Genomic DNA, 16,541 nt, shown 5'->3' with positions numbered 1-16,541 from the left:
CAGAGCATTGTAGACATAGAAATTTGCAAAATACATACGGATCTGAATGTGGCAGACCCGTTGACTAAACTTCTCTCACAAGCAAAACATGATCACACCTTAGTACTCTTTGGGTGTTAATCACATAGCGATGTGAACTAGATTATTGACTCTAGTAAACCCTTTGGGTGTTGGTCACATGGCGATGTGAACTATGGGTGTTAATCACCTAAAGATGTGAACTATTGGTGTTAAATCACATGGCGATGTGAACTAGATTATTAACTCTAGTGCAAGTGGGAGACTGAAGGAAATATGCCCTGGAGGCAATAATAAAGTTGTTATTTTATATTCCTTATATCATGATAAATGTTTATTATTCATACTAGAATTTTATTAGCCGTAAACTTGATACATGTGTGGATACATAGACAAAACACGGTGTCCCTAGTAAGCCTCTACTAGACTAGCTCGTTAATCAAAGATGGTTAAGTTTCCTAACCATAGACATGTGTTGTCATTTGATGAACGGGGTCACATCATTAGGAGAATGATGTGATGGACAAGACCCATCTGTTAGCTTAGCATATTGATCGTTCAATTTTATTGCTGTTGCTTTCTTCATGTCAAATACATATTCCTTCGACTATGAGATTATGCAACTCCCGGATACCGGAGGAATACCTTATGTGCTATCAAACGTCACAACATAACTGGGTGATTATAAAGATGCTCTACAGGTATCTCCGAAGGTGTTTGTTAGGTTGGCATAGATCGAGATTAGGATTTGTCACTCCGAGTATCGGAGAGGTATCTTTGGGCCCTTTCGGTAATGCACATCATAAGAATCCTTGCAAGCAAAGTGACTAATGAGTTAGTTACAAGATGATGTATTACGGAATGAGTGAAGAGACTTGCCGGTAACGAGATTGAACTAGGTATTTGGATACCTACGATCGAATCTCGGGCAAGTAACGTACAGATGGACAAAGGGAATAACACATGTTGTCATTGCGGTTCGACCGATAAAGATCTTCGTAGAATATGTAGGAGCCAATATGAGCATCCAGGTTCCGTTGTTGGTTACATAGTTCTCGAACCCATAGGGTCTGCACGCTTAACGTTCGATGACGATTTTGTATTATATGAGTTATGTGATTTGGTGACTGAATGTTGTTCGGAGTCCCGGATGAGATCACAGACATGACGAGGAGTCTCAGAATGGTCGAGAGGTAAAGATTGATATATATAGGAAAATGGTATTCGGACACCGGAAGTGTTCCGGGGGTACCGGGTGCATATTGGGTCACCAGAAGGGGTTCCGGGCATCCCCCGGCAACTACATGGGCCTTAATGGGCCAAGAGGGGGACAGACCAGCCACTAAGGGGCTGGTGCGCCCCATGTAGGCCGAAATAAGGGGTAAGGAAATAGGAGAAGGGAGAAAGGAAGGGGAGGGATTCGGCCTCCCCCTTCCTTCCCTCCTCCCTCCTCCTTCCTTCCCCCTCCGAATGGATATGGAAGGGGGGATGCCGAATTGGGAGGCGCCCAAGTAGGATTCCTCCTACTTGGGCGCCCCCTTGGCTGCCTCTCCTCCCCTCCAACCTATATATATGAGGGGGGCACCACTAGAACACACAACAACGATTGTTAGCCGTGTGCGGCGCCCCCTCCAGAGTTTACGCCTCCGGTCATATTGTCGTAGTGCTTAGGCAAAGCCCTGCGCGGATCACTTCACCATCGCCGTCACCACACCGTCGTGCTGATGAAACTCTCCCTCGACACTTTGCTGGATCAAGAGTTCGAGGGACGTCATCGAGCTGAACGTGTGCAGAACTCAGAGGTGCCGTACGTATGGTGCTTGATCGGTCGGATCAAGAAGAAGTTCGATTACATCAACCACGTTGTCAAACGCTTCCGCTTTCGGTCTACGAGGGTACATGGACACACTCCCCCCTCTTGTTGCTATGCATCTCCTAGATAGATCTTGCGTGAGAGTAGGATTTTTTTTTTTGAAATTGCATGCTACGTTGCCCAACACAGCGGTGGTGGTATATGGCAGCGGTGGTCGTTTATGGCAGTAGCGATGAATATGGTGCGGCGGCGGCGTGACAAACTGTGACAGAACTCAAAACTCTAAAGGACTAGACACTAAGACCAGCAACTAGACATGACGATGCAACCGTAAATTCAACAAAGCAAAAAACCCTAAAAAAGATTATGCAAAGGCTCAGATTGGTTCGGATATGATGACTAACCCTAATTTTTTGTGGCTTTTTCATGGACTATAGGTATGAAGAACATACTCGATCTAAACTACGAAAACTATAAAATCTCACCGAGCAACCTGGAGCGCCGAAACCACTTGATGGAGGCGAATGTGTCCCTATGTTTCGATGAGATAGTTATTGTTTTCTGTGGGAGTCGACTTTGACGATCTGACTACGAACATGTGAAGACGTCGTGCCTTAGCAATCGCTAAACCAACTTCCGAGGGTTATTGACCACGCCGGAGCATGATCAACTTGACCACGAGGATCTATTTCCTGCGAGCAAACGAAGAACAAGAAAGAAACTGGGATTACAATCTGGATATTGCGAATATAAGATGAAAGTTTTATCGATCAAGATGGGGTTCTATGACGTCTTGGTTTGGTTGTTGAACACAAGCGAAGTACGCGAAGTTGCAGCTATGGCGAACTTTTAATCTAAACAAAACCCAAAGTCTAAATGATTCCCTAAGGGCTTTATATATGGAGGAAGAGGGGGGAATTTCGTGGCCCTTGAAGGAGGGATCTGAAACCAACTCTATCTCTTGTTTCCCCACACATACGGACTCTAAAAACAGCCTATGCTCAAGTATTTCGAAATTACATGGGTCTGGCCCAATAATAAGGTGACGCAGCACCTATAATAGCCTCTGGACAGCCCCGTCGATGAGGGGGAGCGAGGTGAGCGACTGCACAGGGCCCCCAAAATCGTGGGGGCCCCGTCGAGGGAAAATCCGCTTCGTGTACGATGCCTCCTTACGTTGAAAGATTGCTAGAAAAACTAGAAAACTGACGTATGTGTGTTGACTAGATTTATGTGGTGCCCGGGCCGCTAGTTATAGAGGCCCATATAATATATACTTACAGAGAAAAGAAGGCTAGAGGCCCATCGGAACACTGGACACAGATTGCTAGATTTCAGCGATTGCAGTCGAACTGCTAGCGAACTGCCGTCTCGGTCTCGCGACCGGCGATCCGGGATTGACGAGCACCAAACACTCGCCCTACCCGTGGTCCTAGCAGTCATGCCAGCGCCGGCGCAGTCACCTCCGATCCAATCCATTGTTGATCGTCTTGCTGCGTGAAGATGCAACAGTATGGACTGCGGATCCATTGGTTGCTCCAATAAGGATTGAGGAACACATCAGGTCAAACTACGGACTATGTTCTGATCTCCGAAAGCAAGGTTCTTTTTTCAATTCATTTTCTTTGTGTCTGAATGATCTAGTCATCTAGTGATCGATATTATTAGAAATTGATTAGACTCTGTTTGATCAAAGGTCACTTATAATTTGTTAGGTTTTGTTTCTGATCTTCACCATGTCTGCTAGAATTAGGAAGCATGAATATGGTTCTGAAAAGCGTAAGATACATGTGAAGATATTATTTCAAGAAATACTTGACATATGCTCCTTTTTGGTAGAAAATGAGGTATGTTCATTGCTTTCCAGTCCCTTTATCTTTTTAAGATTAGTGTTTGATATATGCCGAAATAAGGTACAAATAAAACATACACAAAATTATATAATAAAGTGAGAGTATGATGTACACATACTAATACTACTATGTTGCGTGAAATGTTCAAAATTTTGGGCCACATTTTGGTTTTCGCCCGGGGCCCCGAATTTCTAGAGATGGCCCTGCCTCTGGATGAAATTTATGAAGTGGCATCTTGTATATTTCGTCCAAGGCTTCATGCACTCATTATGGTGGCTTCAAAATCCTGAAATCATCACTTGTAACTTCGTTCTTGTTCCCCTTACGCATGCCATCATCTCCATGCTTGATCTTGCTCCAATGCTCATCCTTTTTGTCCAAGCTAGGCCCTTCATTTGTAAACAAGACAAATGTATCCATTTTAGATAGCATCATATTCTCATGAACATTAAAATCATTACGAAGAAACGAAAGTACCTGATAATTTAATTGGCGTGCGCGAGCTCTAGTAATTGGTCCAGTGTGTATAGCAGCAGGGGTTGTGGGTGTAACAATGATATTGATGTCCTCATCATATGAGAACTTACCCTGGGACACTGACATTATGAGAAAGCAACAAGTAAGCAGAATCTATACCTACTAATTAAGGGAAAAGTGCTTTTGTCCATCTGCTACATTTTTTGCACAAAATCTATTGTTGTTTTTCGAAATCAACCTGCGGTCCTATTTTAGATGTCTAGAAAAATGTTTCACTTTTTGAAGAAAACCCCCTGATTTTTTTGTTAATCAACCAACGACCATGTTTTAATTGAGTCCAGAAGACGTTTTGCATTTTGTAGAAAAACCTCTGATATTTTGGTTAATCAACCCACAGTTTATTTAGAAAATAATGTTTTTGAGCATATTCAAATGGTTTTTAAAAGTATCCATATCTTTTAAACCCTAACTCCAACGTTAACATGTTATATACGAAAATTGACTTGAAAATGTGTAAAATCTGAATATGATGGTGTTTTACCTGTTAAACATTTTTAAATGTTATTTAGGGTGCAATGTTAACCATAGCGCATGATTCGTCTTTCTTTCGTATCGGTGTAGATCCGGATGGGAATCAACACCTCAGCAATATCAAATTGGAGAAGAAAGAAACCATCTATGACTATGCATGCACGCCTGAGCAAAACCTCCGGGAGGAAAAATAAAACAGATTTCGAATCTTATTCAGGAGAGAGATACACCTTAAGATTGACCACATTTAAATGTGTTCTGATTGTGTGAGCACTGAGGACACCCTCGACAAGGGTGGGAAAAGGACAAGCGGCAACACAGATGAGATGCACGTGAACCCATTGGGGTCTTCAGTCAACAGTCATGGTTATTAGGATGGGGCGTGTGTCGTGGAATTGTCACGACAGATGTCCTAGTGTGAGGACTTAGTCGTGAGGCCAGCGCATCTTTGTGGTAGCTTGAGAGGGGTTGATCGGGATGAGAGGCGCAGGGCGGATCAACGCACAAGACAAGGATTTAGACAGCTCGGGCCCCAGGAAACATCATCCAATAATAGCCCTACATGTTGTTTGTGACTAGATCTCATTATGCTCATGAGAGAGTCGGCACATAAGCCGGCTCCTCCTTTGTGTCTAGCCTTAGAGATTGTTTCTTGTTACCCCTTTCTCTTTGGGGAGCCCTGCCCCTCCTTATATAGGTTGAAGGGGCGGGTTACATGACTAATCGTAGTAGGATTAGGATTGCATTATTTACAAGTGAAGTCCTAGTCATGCTTCCTTTGTAGAAGAATATTCCTTATGTCTTCCTCTTAAGCCGGCCCACCATAACATGAGCCGGCCTTCTGGGCCTTGGGCCTTGTCATCCATCTGAAACACCCGCCTGGTCACCAATGAGTCTTCAGGCTCGTGAGTCGTCGCACCAGTGAACCGCCAGACACATGAGTCGCTAATCTTCCGGCGGGTTGCCGATGAAACGCCAAGTCCGGCCGGGTCATACCGCGGGGTATATCCCCGACATTAGCCCCCAGTTTAATTTGTATTTATCCATGTTAAACTGATCCTGTAAAATAAACACAAGAACAAACTTGATAGGTTGTGCTTCGGGTTAAATATTTTCCTGAACTGGCACCTGGTCATCTTTAAGTCCTTGTCATTTCCTCTTGGATGCATACTCAAGATCTTATAGCAAATCTCTTTTAACAGATATGTCCAAACCTTGCCAATGCAAAAAAAATCGGGTCAATAGGCCAGCTTCATAACCAATTTGCTGATATTGGCTCTTGTAGAGAAATATTATAAGAAATAATCCATTTGAGTCGGCCTTCAATGCTCTGACTTGACAAAAATATTGAAATTTTCAACTGATATTCAGCCGGCTTAAAGATGTAGATCTTGCCGATTTATGATTGCCAAAATTGACGTGTTATAAATAAATGATGTCGGGTCCTGATTGTTGCAGACACCGGGTTAATCTGGTCTACTCCAAACTAAGAATTTGAAGATTTTTTTTCTCCCTTATATGCATATCACTTGTAGCCCCCAAGTGCCGGGTTGTCATGCTTGCAGCAACCTGGGACTTGTAATTGCCTTATGCTCATGAAAACTTCAACCAGTGTAGCCCCCAAGGGCCGGGTCATTATGCAATAATGAGCAGGGACTTTGTAGATATAACCATGTAAACTTGAAGAACAAACATGTAGCCCCCAAGGGCCGGCTTAGTAAGATAATACTGAGCTGGGACTTTGTATATAATTTATTGATAATAACATCATATAATATAATCTCCACCATGGGGCTTGAACCCACGTCCACAAAATTAAGAGCTTTGTACTCTACCAATTGAATAGTGGATCTTTCAATATAATGGACTGAGGCTTGTGTACCTTGAATTTTTTTGACAGGAGTAATTGGTAGCCCCCAAGGGTCGGCTCATTACAATGTGATGAGTCGGGTCTTCAATAAATTAAACAAAAAATGACTTTACATTAGCCCACAAGTGCCATGGTGCATGCTGGCAGTGACATGGGACTTGCATATTTAATGTAATCTCAATTTAAATAATGTAGCCCCCAAGTGTCGGGTTGTAAGCCTGCAATGACTCGGGACTATTCCTTCCATTGTAGAATAAATCATATCCATTGATAAAATAATAGCCATTGCGCCAAAGCGACTTTGAATACCTCATCTTTTGATAAGTAAACCTGGAGTTTAAATACCCGGCGGCTCTTGGCCGATGACGATTTAATACGCCTCAATTGTAAACCGGAATTTTTGTAACTCGGCGGCTTATAGCCTTTGAGAAAATCAAGAATTGATAACCCTTTTGAGACACCAATTTCAATCTTTGATGATGGGCTGGAACTTAATCATTTATGTAAGTCATAGCTCTGTAAATCCTGCATAGATTTTAAACAACATATGCCCTGGCGACGTAACGTCAAAAGCCAGGGCGGGTCATAATATCCCACATATAACCATTGTGATATTGAATTTGCACTGCCGGTTTACATGACCTGTGCAGTAAGGGTGATAACCCAATCCTTAGAAGCCAAAACTTCCAAATATATGATGATTGTCACATGCTGGCAACTTATTGTCCAAAGCCAAGCCGGGTTTAAACGAAACCACACTTATACTTAGATCTGGACAAAAAAGTCTCAAGAAAAAACCAAAGATTGTTTGCAAAAACTTAAACCAAATAAAAATCGAGGTTTCTTATTCGAATACGATCAGTAAACCGTTCCAAAGGGGTTAAGCTAGGATTCGAATACGATCATGTAGCCCCCAGTGGCTTTGGCATTGCGTCGATCAAGAGGGTACCGACAGCTATGTTCTCTTTGGTTCGAATACGACCTATGTTTGAACAGGAAGCCCCCAAATGACCTTGAGAGGTTTTTAACGACCCTGATTCGAATACGATCCAAGTCAGACCCAAAAGGGGTTAATCTATGATTCGAATACGATCAAGAAGCCCCCTAGTGAGTTTGGCAGTGTGACGATCAAGAGGGTACTGACAGCTATGTTCTCTTTGGTTTCAATACGACCTATGTTTGAACAGGAAGCCCCCAAGTGACCATATAAATTTTGGCATCGCGCCGATCAAGAGGGTACCGACAGTTGAGCATGAATTCCCCAGTGACCATAATAAGGTAAGCCGTAAGGCAGGATACCCATGTTTGAACCGCGCATCATGGCAGCAAGTTCTCTTTGGCAACCTTTAATTTTTCTGAGAACTCGAATCTTGCGAGAGATTAATTCTTTTTGAACCGGAACTTTAAACCGGATTTGAAAGCTTCAAAACTTTGTGGGAGACAGATTGTCCTTGAGCCGGATGTTTGAACCGGATTTGAGAGCTTAAAAGCTTTGTAAGAGACAAATTTACCTTGAGCCGGATGTTTGAACCGGATTTGAGAGCTTCAAAGCTTTGCGGGAGAGAGATGTCTCTTGAACCGGATTTTAAACCGAAATCTTTATTTTGAACCGACAATTTTCTAACGGCCTTTAAATTTTCATCAATATGGCGGTGTCCTCCGGAACCAGGTTATCATTCCCTCCAATGACCCGGAGTTTCCGAGTCATGTCATTGTAGCCCCCGAGTCTTAAGACTACTCGAGGAGCTGGCTTGAGACTCTCCAAATTTGACCGTGATATAAACTGGTATGAGTCCTTCAACAGCGCAATGATATAATAACCCCGTCCTGATATGTTAGGCCGGAAACTATTCACCGTGAAGTTGATGATCACTGAAATCCATCACGGGTGAATCGACCGTAGGGGCAGAAAGATGAACCGGTCACGGCGTTGTAAGCCGGTGCGGACGAGCAAGTTGCCCTCCGTGTTGTAAGCTGGCGTGGATCCATGAACCGGTCTCGCGGGTGGACGGGCGAGTCATTCGTGGCGTTGTAAGACGACGCAGACGGACGAGTTGGCCGACGCGTTGATGTAAAACCGGACTGCGGGGGACGGCGGCCTGTGCGCGCTTATTGGGCAATTTGCGTGGTCCTAACGAGTTCATGCAGACTGGACCGCGGGAACGGCGGCTTGCACGCATGTCTATCGAGCAGCGTGGCATGGACGAATGCTAGTGCATGCACTCCGTATCCGCGTTATGATGGCATAAAAAATGTATCCTGTGTAAAAATGTTACAGGGCAAAGTAATTGTTCTTTGACAAAAAATAATGTGTCAAAAATAGATTTAGATGGATTTCACCTGTTTTGTTCGGATGATGGATGATCCATTCAACATGACAGAGGCGGCTCGGGCAAACCGGCGACTCAATATAACCCCGGCGGCTCAACGTAGCCCCGGCGGCTCAACCCAGCAGGAGCAGCTCACATATGTTCATTGGACAACTTGTGTGAGCAGACGTGGCTCTGATTTGTTGATACATATGCAGGAGTCAACCGCGACATTTAGAAGACGGAGCGGACGCGTGAGTCGGCCGCGACATCTTAAACCATGTAGATAGATGAGCCGGCCGTGGGCGCAGACGGTTGAGTCGGCCGCGAGCACGGTCGAATGAATCGATAGTGCAAATTGATGATGCCATGCGCTCCGTATCCACGGTATAATGCCCCTTTATAGTAAATGATTATCCTGCATAAAAAATATCATAGAGCAGAGTAGTTGCGCTCGGAGTAATTAAAGTGTACTAAGGAAATATATTAGAGAAACAACACCTGATTTATTTATTTATTTGGACGCTTGTAGACGACGTCTTGACTGTAGCCTTAACCTCTCGTGTAGTAGTAGCCGGCTTACTGTGATGCCACGGTGGCAACAGTGTCACGCCCCTTTTGCTCTTTTCTTTATAGCAGAACATCTGTACTATCAGTAGTATACTTAATACTGCAGTAGTAGTAGCCGGCGGCTCAGCGCAGGGGCGCAAGACCAGCTGTGGCGCGACAGAACCAGCGGCGGCGGCGCAAACCGGCCCGTGGCGGCGGAGTGCGACTTGCAGCAGAATCGGAGCTGGATGATCTGAACGGACCCTCCGGGTCATGTTGGGCTTAGAAGCTTTGACAGATCACGCATACGCTTGACAAATAACTCGTGCTAGGCCACAGCAATATACTTTTAATATTTAAATCCTTCTTTGGAATCCATGTGTACGCAGCAGTTGTAATAGTTCAAGGGGCGTTCACTTGGAGGATTATAGGAATCCATCAAACCTTGTTCTCACATGCGTACTACTTTGGTTGATTTGGCCAACAATTTTAATCCAATTTGCTTCACATCTTCAGTAATTGTCCCGCCATTGACCAAGTCAATCTTGATTGGTCATGTGACCGGCCGCACCACACATTTTTATTCTCCTTTGCAATTCCTCGGGTGATTGAACATCCGTGGAGCTTCTGTTTGTGGCTGTCTGTAAAATAAACGGTGGCTCACCAGAAATAGCGGCTCGGAACGAAGGTGAAACGAGGCAGCAACAGTGGAAGTGTCCGGCGCAGGCACTCGCGTCGGCGAAACGGTTCAGCGTGACGGGTCAGAGATGCAGCCCGGTAGGCCGGCTTACCGACGGAGGCGACACGAGGCTGGGCTCGAGGCCACGCTAATTTGCAGCAGAGTCAGTGCAGCAAGTGGCGGCTCACATCAGCTCGGAGTCGTAGCAGAGGGCCGGAGGCGAGCAGCAAACCGGCAGGGCGCGGTAACGGTGCGGAAGAGCGGCGACTTGTAGTAGTGAGCCGGCGGCTCGGGCGCGAGTCCAAGTGTCGAGACGGTGTTGTACAGCGGCGGGCGTGGAGGCGAGCCATGGCCACGGCGAGGGCAGCTTGCAGGCAGGGACGGATGCAGGGGGGGACGAGGGGGGGCTAGACCACCCCCCAACGATCGCCTCGTCCCTTGACAGGTATGACTTATTCGCTGATCTTTCTTGCGTGTGCACTTAATCGTGATGGCTTCGCCCCCCCTATCCCTCTTCAGCCTTTTAATTAACGTGAAGCCCGAGCCCATGTACAGCCCAATGCTAAGAATGCTAAGCAGGCCATCGTGGATCTTAGTTGCAGTGGGCTAATAAAATTATATTAGCAGCCATATCGGCTTGGAAAAAGGTCATCGTGGACCTACGCACGCACATATGACTGCTAACTTCTTCGTTTCCAAGCCGTCAGGGACTTCTGCGATCGGATCTTTCCATCGCACGGTCGCGCCGCCAGGGATTGCTGTGATCGAATCATTCCCATCGCGCGTCCGCGCCGCCACCGATAAGCGGAGAAGGGAAGGGGACGCCCAGACAAGGAGGCGTCGATCTACGGACCACGGACACGTTGCCGGAAGGCTTAACGCATTGATGAGCGGCAAAAACATGAGGGGAAAAAGGTAGTTTATGTTCAAATTAGGTTAGTTCGTGCCTTCACAAATTATAGAAATAGTCATACAGACTATAGGCATTAAAAATCAATTATACGTTTTATGTTTTTTATTTGTGCTTGTGGACAGTAGACATGAAGAGGAAGAAAGCGGAATTGATTCAAGCTCTCAATCATCGAAGCATGATGCCACTGCAAACGACATGCAACCTAGGGAAGGGGAGCAGCCTAATCCAAACTAAGTCTAAAGATTTTTATTAATGTCATGAGGTAAGCAACAGTGATTTAATTCCAAACATTTATAATTTCTATGTCTCTTTAGAGGAAATGATAAATTTGAGGATTCCAAGAAAAGGTAATAGCCGGACCAATATTTATTGATACGCAAACTCCTAATCCAAAAATTATGCCACTATAAAATTTCACAAATCTACATCTCTTATGTCGTTGTATTTCTATTAGTGCTCAGATTTGCTATCTATTTTTTCTCTTACAGCCTGTTTGGTTTAGGGGAAGTTGGAGTAGGGAATGGGAATTGAGAGGGTGGGAAACTAAAAATCACTTGTATGGTTGGTGGGTATGGGAATTGAGAAAGAAAAGGGATGGGGAGTTGAGGGGGTGAACTCCCGCTAATCTCTTCCCAGGGGAGGGCTGGTAATTCAGCCAGGGAATGGGAATTAGCAAACAAAAAACAGTTTGTTTGTTGCGCCAAACAAGGGCTGGTTCAATTTTGTACGTAAACAAACGTGTCCTCAGCATCTTCTATTTGTTTGACTCGCGAACTAAACAGAGGAATTATTTTTTCTATTAAATTCCTACAAGCAATTCCCAACAGTAGCCAAACATGAGACTGGGACTAACAGTTCACTTTCCAAGCCTAATCACCCAACAAACTCCCTCTTAAAAAATTCCATTCCCTTTTCTTTAAACTACCAAACAGACTGTTATGACTTTAAAAGGGGGGGTTAATTTTGTTAAGAAATTGGTGTAAAGAGGGTTAACATAAAAGAGGGGGGCGGAGGGGGGGGGAATCTCCCCCCCATGCTCAAATCCTGGCTCCGTCCCTGCTTGCAGGTGCGGCTCGACGGCGGCCGGCTCAGCATGAGGCCAAAGAACAGAGGCAGGCGGGAGCTCGCACGAACGGCAAGTGACGACCATGAGGGTGATTCGAGGGCGGTCGTCGAGGCGAGGCATTTGAAGCCGCAGAGGTGACACGGACTAGCGAGCGGTTCCGAGGTAACAACGACGGCCGGCAGCTCGAGGAGGAGGCGGCGGCAAGGCATCTCGCGGAGGCTGGCGAGATCACCGGGACCGCAACAAAAGGCAAGCTGGCGAGTCAATTCGGAGGCGAACGGGCGGCTCTTCGGTTGGCGGTTCAACGAGGCGAGGATATGCCGTAGCGAGGCCAAGTCGGAGCGAAAGCCACTCGGAGCCAGAGTCTGGGCACGAGTCAGCCGCGGTGACTCACGAGAGGCGCAAACCGTGATTTGCAGAGTGGAGTTGGCAATTCAGCTTCTTGAACATCTCAGGTGGTCGGGCGGCTTGAGGCCACGGCGGCTCACAGCACGGAGGCTGAGAAGAAACTGCGGCAGACGCAGAACGGCCGCAGAGGAAAGCAAAGTGTGATTGGGCAAGCAGCATTGTTTCCTCCTCCGGGTCGTGATTGATTTAACCTCGTATTCTTGCCAAACCAAAATATTAGTCCATGGCGTTGACTTGTCCGACCCCCAGGGTGTAGCCTTGGTCGTAGAAAAAACGGTTTCAATAGCTCCGTACATTTGGAAGGATATACACGGACCAGTGCTAGCTTTTGATCTCCACTTGATTTATCTACTACCCTTATAAAAAGAAAAAAGAACGAAGAACCAAACAATCAAATCCATTCATCAATAAGATCTAATGGCTCTTAATGCTTCGATGTTTGACGCAACAAACCACGCATCCAGTGTTTAACGCTTCAAGCCATCCATCGATAAAACTGCCCCGCCATTCAGAAAAAAACAAACAACGCACGCCCCCACGTCCTCTCGCACGACCTCGACCTCCCGCCCCTGCTCCTCCTCCCCTGCCGTTCGCCCTCTGCCCGTTCCTCGCCGCTCCTCCCGAGCCTCCCGCCGCTCCTCCATTCCTCCGGAGCCGCCCGCCACGCCCTTCCCCGCGGGATCCCCTTCGTCACGGGAGCCGCCGTCGAGCCCGTCCGTCGCGCTCGACCCGCCCCGGAGCCGCCCTTCGCCGTGGCCCGCAGGTCGCCGAGCCGCCGCCCCGGAGCCGCCCTTCGACGCGGCCCGCAGGTTCCCCAGACGCCGCCCTGGAGCCACCCTTCGCCGCAGGTCGCCGCCACCGGAGCCGCCCTTCGCCACATGTCTCCTCCCTACTGGCCGCCCTGCCCTCCATCGCTCTTATCTTCAAGCCCAAGGTCATTTCTTCAACCCACCGATTCGTTTTCTGCATTATGAATTGTTCCCGTCTAACATCTACGCGATCCAATTACAATAGAAGCATAAATCCCTATATATATATGCATATGAAATTTCAGAGTCCCCCAAGCTGATTAGAGAGAGAGATTAACACTTACTCGTAGAGATTGATCGATTTAGGACATACCCCCATCTCTCCCATGCCCTCTTTCTCTCACTTGTTTTTCCTCTCTTAACTGCAGCATGAAGGAGGCTAGGACCGAGTGCAGGCATGCGACCAGGATCAACAGCAGGAGACAATGTTACATTGTGGCTGTTATTAATACAATTTTGACCAAAGGATTTATTGTTTTTTTGGCAGATGGGCACTTGTTCACCTTTGTTGTAGCGCGGAGACTTGTTCCACATATTTAAATGTCTTTTTACGTATCCTTTGTTTGTTCTCAATTTGGATGCTTTCATGCAGATCAAGTTATTATTGAGGACAAAATGAAGGGGTGCATTGCAATCTAGATTTGACTAAATATGTGGCACAATCTGTTGACAAACACATTTACATTTAAGTATGTGTAGTATGCTTCAGGTAATTAACCACAACATTTGTTTCGTCAATTATTTCCTTTTCATTTAGTGAATGTCCTTTTGTTAAAAAGCGCGAGTTGAATGTGTAAGTACGGAAAAGGTTCTCCCATTGGGTTGCCACTACAACGAAATAAACATGTAAATGACTGTTAAACATACTCTATTTTTGTAATTCAAAGGCAATGTTTCTGCCGGTCTCTTGAAAGAACTAAAAGAAATGCAGCATTTATAACTGAATGTCTACATTCATTTTTGGAGATCACAGAGCTATATGTTAACGAGTTATTATGTTGATACACACTGCATTCAATTTAGTGAGCTTGTTATTTTTCTGATCGGATTCAGTGGTAATGGAATTGGGTGGTGAAGAAAACTAGCAAGCTGCATAGGAGAAATTCATACGTGCACCCGCATGAATAATAATTTTCCAAATGTCAAATAGTTCTAGAAAAACTATACATATAAATACCTGAATCATCTGTGTCTTTGTAAAATTAGTGGAAAAATGATTTGGGAGGATGAGGTTGCTTTAGTCTTGACCATGAAGTGCTCTCTGGTAGCGCTGTCGCGGCCAGTCGGCCACTCGCTCTCCAAATCCTGCAGCTGTGCATGGGTCCGATGGACAGGCATGGCGGCTCAGACCTGCGGGCTCCACGATCACCACGGCGCTGTCTCCTGGCCTTGCCGCTGGCAGTCACCGAACCCTCACCGGATTGTCGACCCCACAACTAACCATCACCCTCATCTCATTAGTTGGCTTCCCTCTACTGGATCTGAATTTTTATGGTTGGTTTGCAAAGTGCAGATGTGTGACCTCCTCTATGATGAAGGCATCGAGGAGATGAACTTTTGCTTCTCAAGCTTTGATTTAGTTGAGATGTTTAAGCAATATTGGTCACTTCCAAGTAAATTTTATGATGATGTGATATATGTCTACTAATTTCCATTTTTTTCCCTTTGTGTTCAGGTATCTATACTAAAGGTTGCAGTACAACACTAGCTGGTTACAATTTTGTAGATTTCCTTTTACCCTTAGTTTGTGCTCCCTCCGATCCAAATATAAGTGTCGCAGCTTTGAACTAAGGTGTTCAACCTTAGTTCAAAACGGCGACATTTATTATGGATCGGAGGAAGTAGTAAATGCCAATTAGTATAGTCCCTTAAGGCCTAAAAAGTAGCATAGGATATGGGAGCAAAAGGTTCAACGAAAACTTTTAAAACCTGAGATGCAAGTATATTTTGTAGGCTTGTAGTGCATGCTCACCTGTACGAGCTAGAACTTCCTTTGTGTTGGCGGAAGTGTTAGCCTGGCATTATCAGTTGAGTATAGGGCCTGACCAGTGTTTTGGTCTTTCATTTACTTTTTACCAACTCAAGTAAAATGTTTGAAATATTATATCGGCCACATCACTAGAATTTGGTTGGACTATGGTTGCATGTTTAAGTGGAAAGAGGGATCGACCTTCAACGTTGCCTCGTCAGGTTGTTTAGTTCCAACGAGGTCTAAATCCATTCCCCCATCTTGTGTCGATTGCCTTCTTAGTACTAATGTTTCCCCTTAGTGACATTGTCTATTTGTTGTCCTTTTTTGTTCATCCTGCTAAGCTACAGGGGTAATAGTGCTTCCAGTATTTGTAATTTTAAATCATGGTCAATTGATCAGTTATGGATCAGATGGCTTAGTATGTGAATAGAGGCTCTTTGCTCCAATCAATCAGTGGGAGATCAAATAGCTTAAGCTTGCCGTACACAATGCAATGTAACTAGAATAGTCTTTATCTTTTAATCAGTTTCCCAGTTATATTTCTTCTAGAATTTAGTTTTTTTACTTTGTGATTTATTGGCATTTTGTTAGATGATACATGCTTCTAATTACAGTACAGATCAGGTCCAAAATCAGGATACATGACAGCTGCAAAGCAAATATATCAAAGTTGCTCGGGTGGATCTATTGTGGTTCAAGCTCCTCAGGTGGATCTAATCAAGACAACTTATTGACCGTCTTCCATTTCAACTGAAGCAATGTGGGGTGGCGCATGTGGAGTAGGAGGGTAGAAGAGAAGATGGAGAAGGTGGTTCTTCTGGCCTTATGTTGAGTGTTGAATCTGGGGTATATGAAAATACTTGAGTTGAAGAAGATCCGGTACTGGATATAAATGATTGAGGAGACGCATGACTTAAATAAAAAGAGTTGTGAAAATATGAAATAAGGAAATTACTGTTTTTGATTGAGTCTTAATCTAAAGACGACATTTGTATGACGCTTGCATTCACAAATTGAAGAAACTGCTGTCGAACACCTTTGTTGGTTGCAATTATCCTACAAACATCATCATTTCAAAAGTAGCAGCACAAATTTTATTCTTAAAAAACATATTTATTCCATGTAAAAACATATTTTTATTCCGTGCGCTGGCACGGGCAGCCATTTGTGTCGGAAGATAGCATCAATCATGCATCCCTTCTGGTCAATGAGACTGATAGTGGGTCTCGATTGCCATTTGTGTCGATTCATATTCATACTTGTGTTTTGGGAGT

At 45.1% G+C, this 16,541-nt stretch overlaps 1 long non-coding RNA gene across 1 annotated transcript; it reads left to right on the top strand.

Annotated features, from left to right (window-relative positions):
* The first annotated feature begins 10,782 nt into the window (after positions 1–10,782).
* Positions 10,783–16,321, top strand: LOC125520191. The gene is made up of 2 exons (XR_007288521.1): positions 10,783–13,420; positions 13,664–16,321. It is a non-coding gene; the product is annotated as an uncharacterized LOC125520191 (long non-coding RNA).
* The last annotated feature ends 220 nt before the right edge of the window (positions 16,322–16,541 follow it).

Source organism: Triticum urartu, chromosome 7 (genome assembly GCF_003073215.2).
Source record: "Triticum urartu cultivar G1812 chromosome 7, Tu2.1, whole genome shotgun sequence".
Classification (NCBI taxonomy): domain Eukaryota; kingdom Viridiplantae; phylum Streptophyta; class Magnoliopsida; order Poales; family Poaceae; genus Triticum; species Triticum urartu.
Note: the sequence above shows the minus strand (reverse complement) of the source record. Positions and strands in the feature narration are given on the sequence as shown.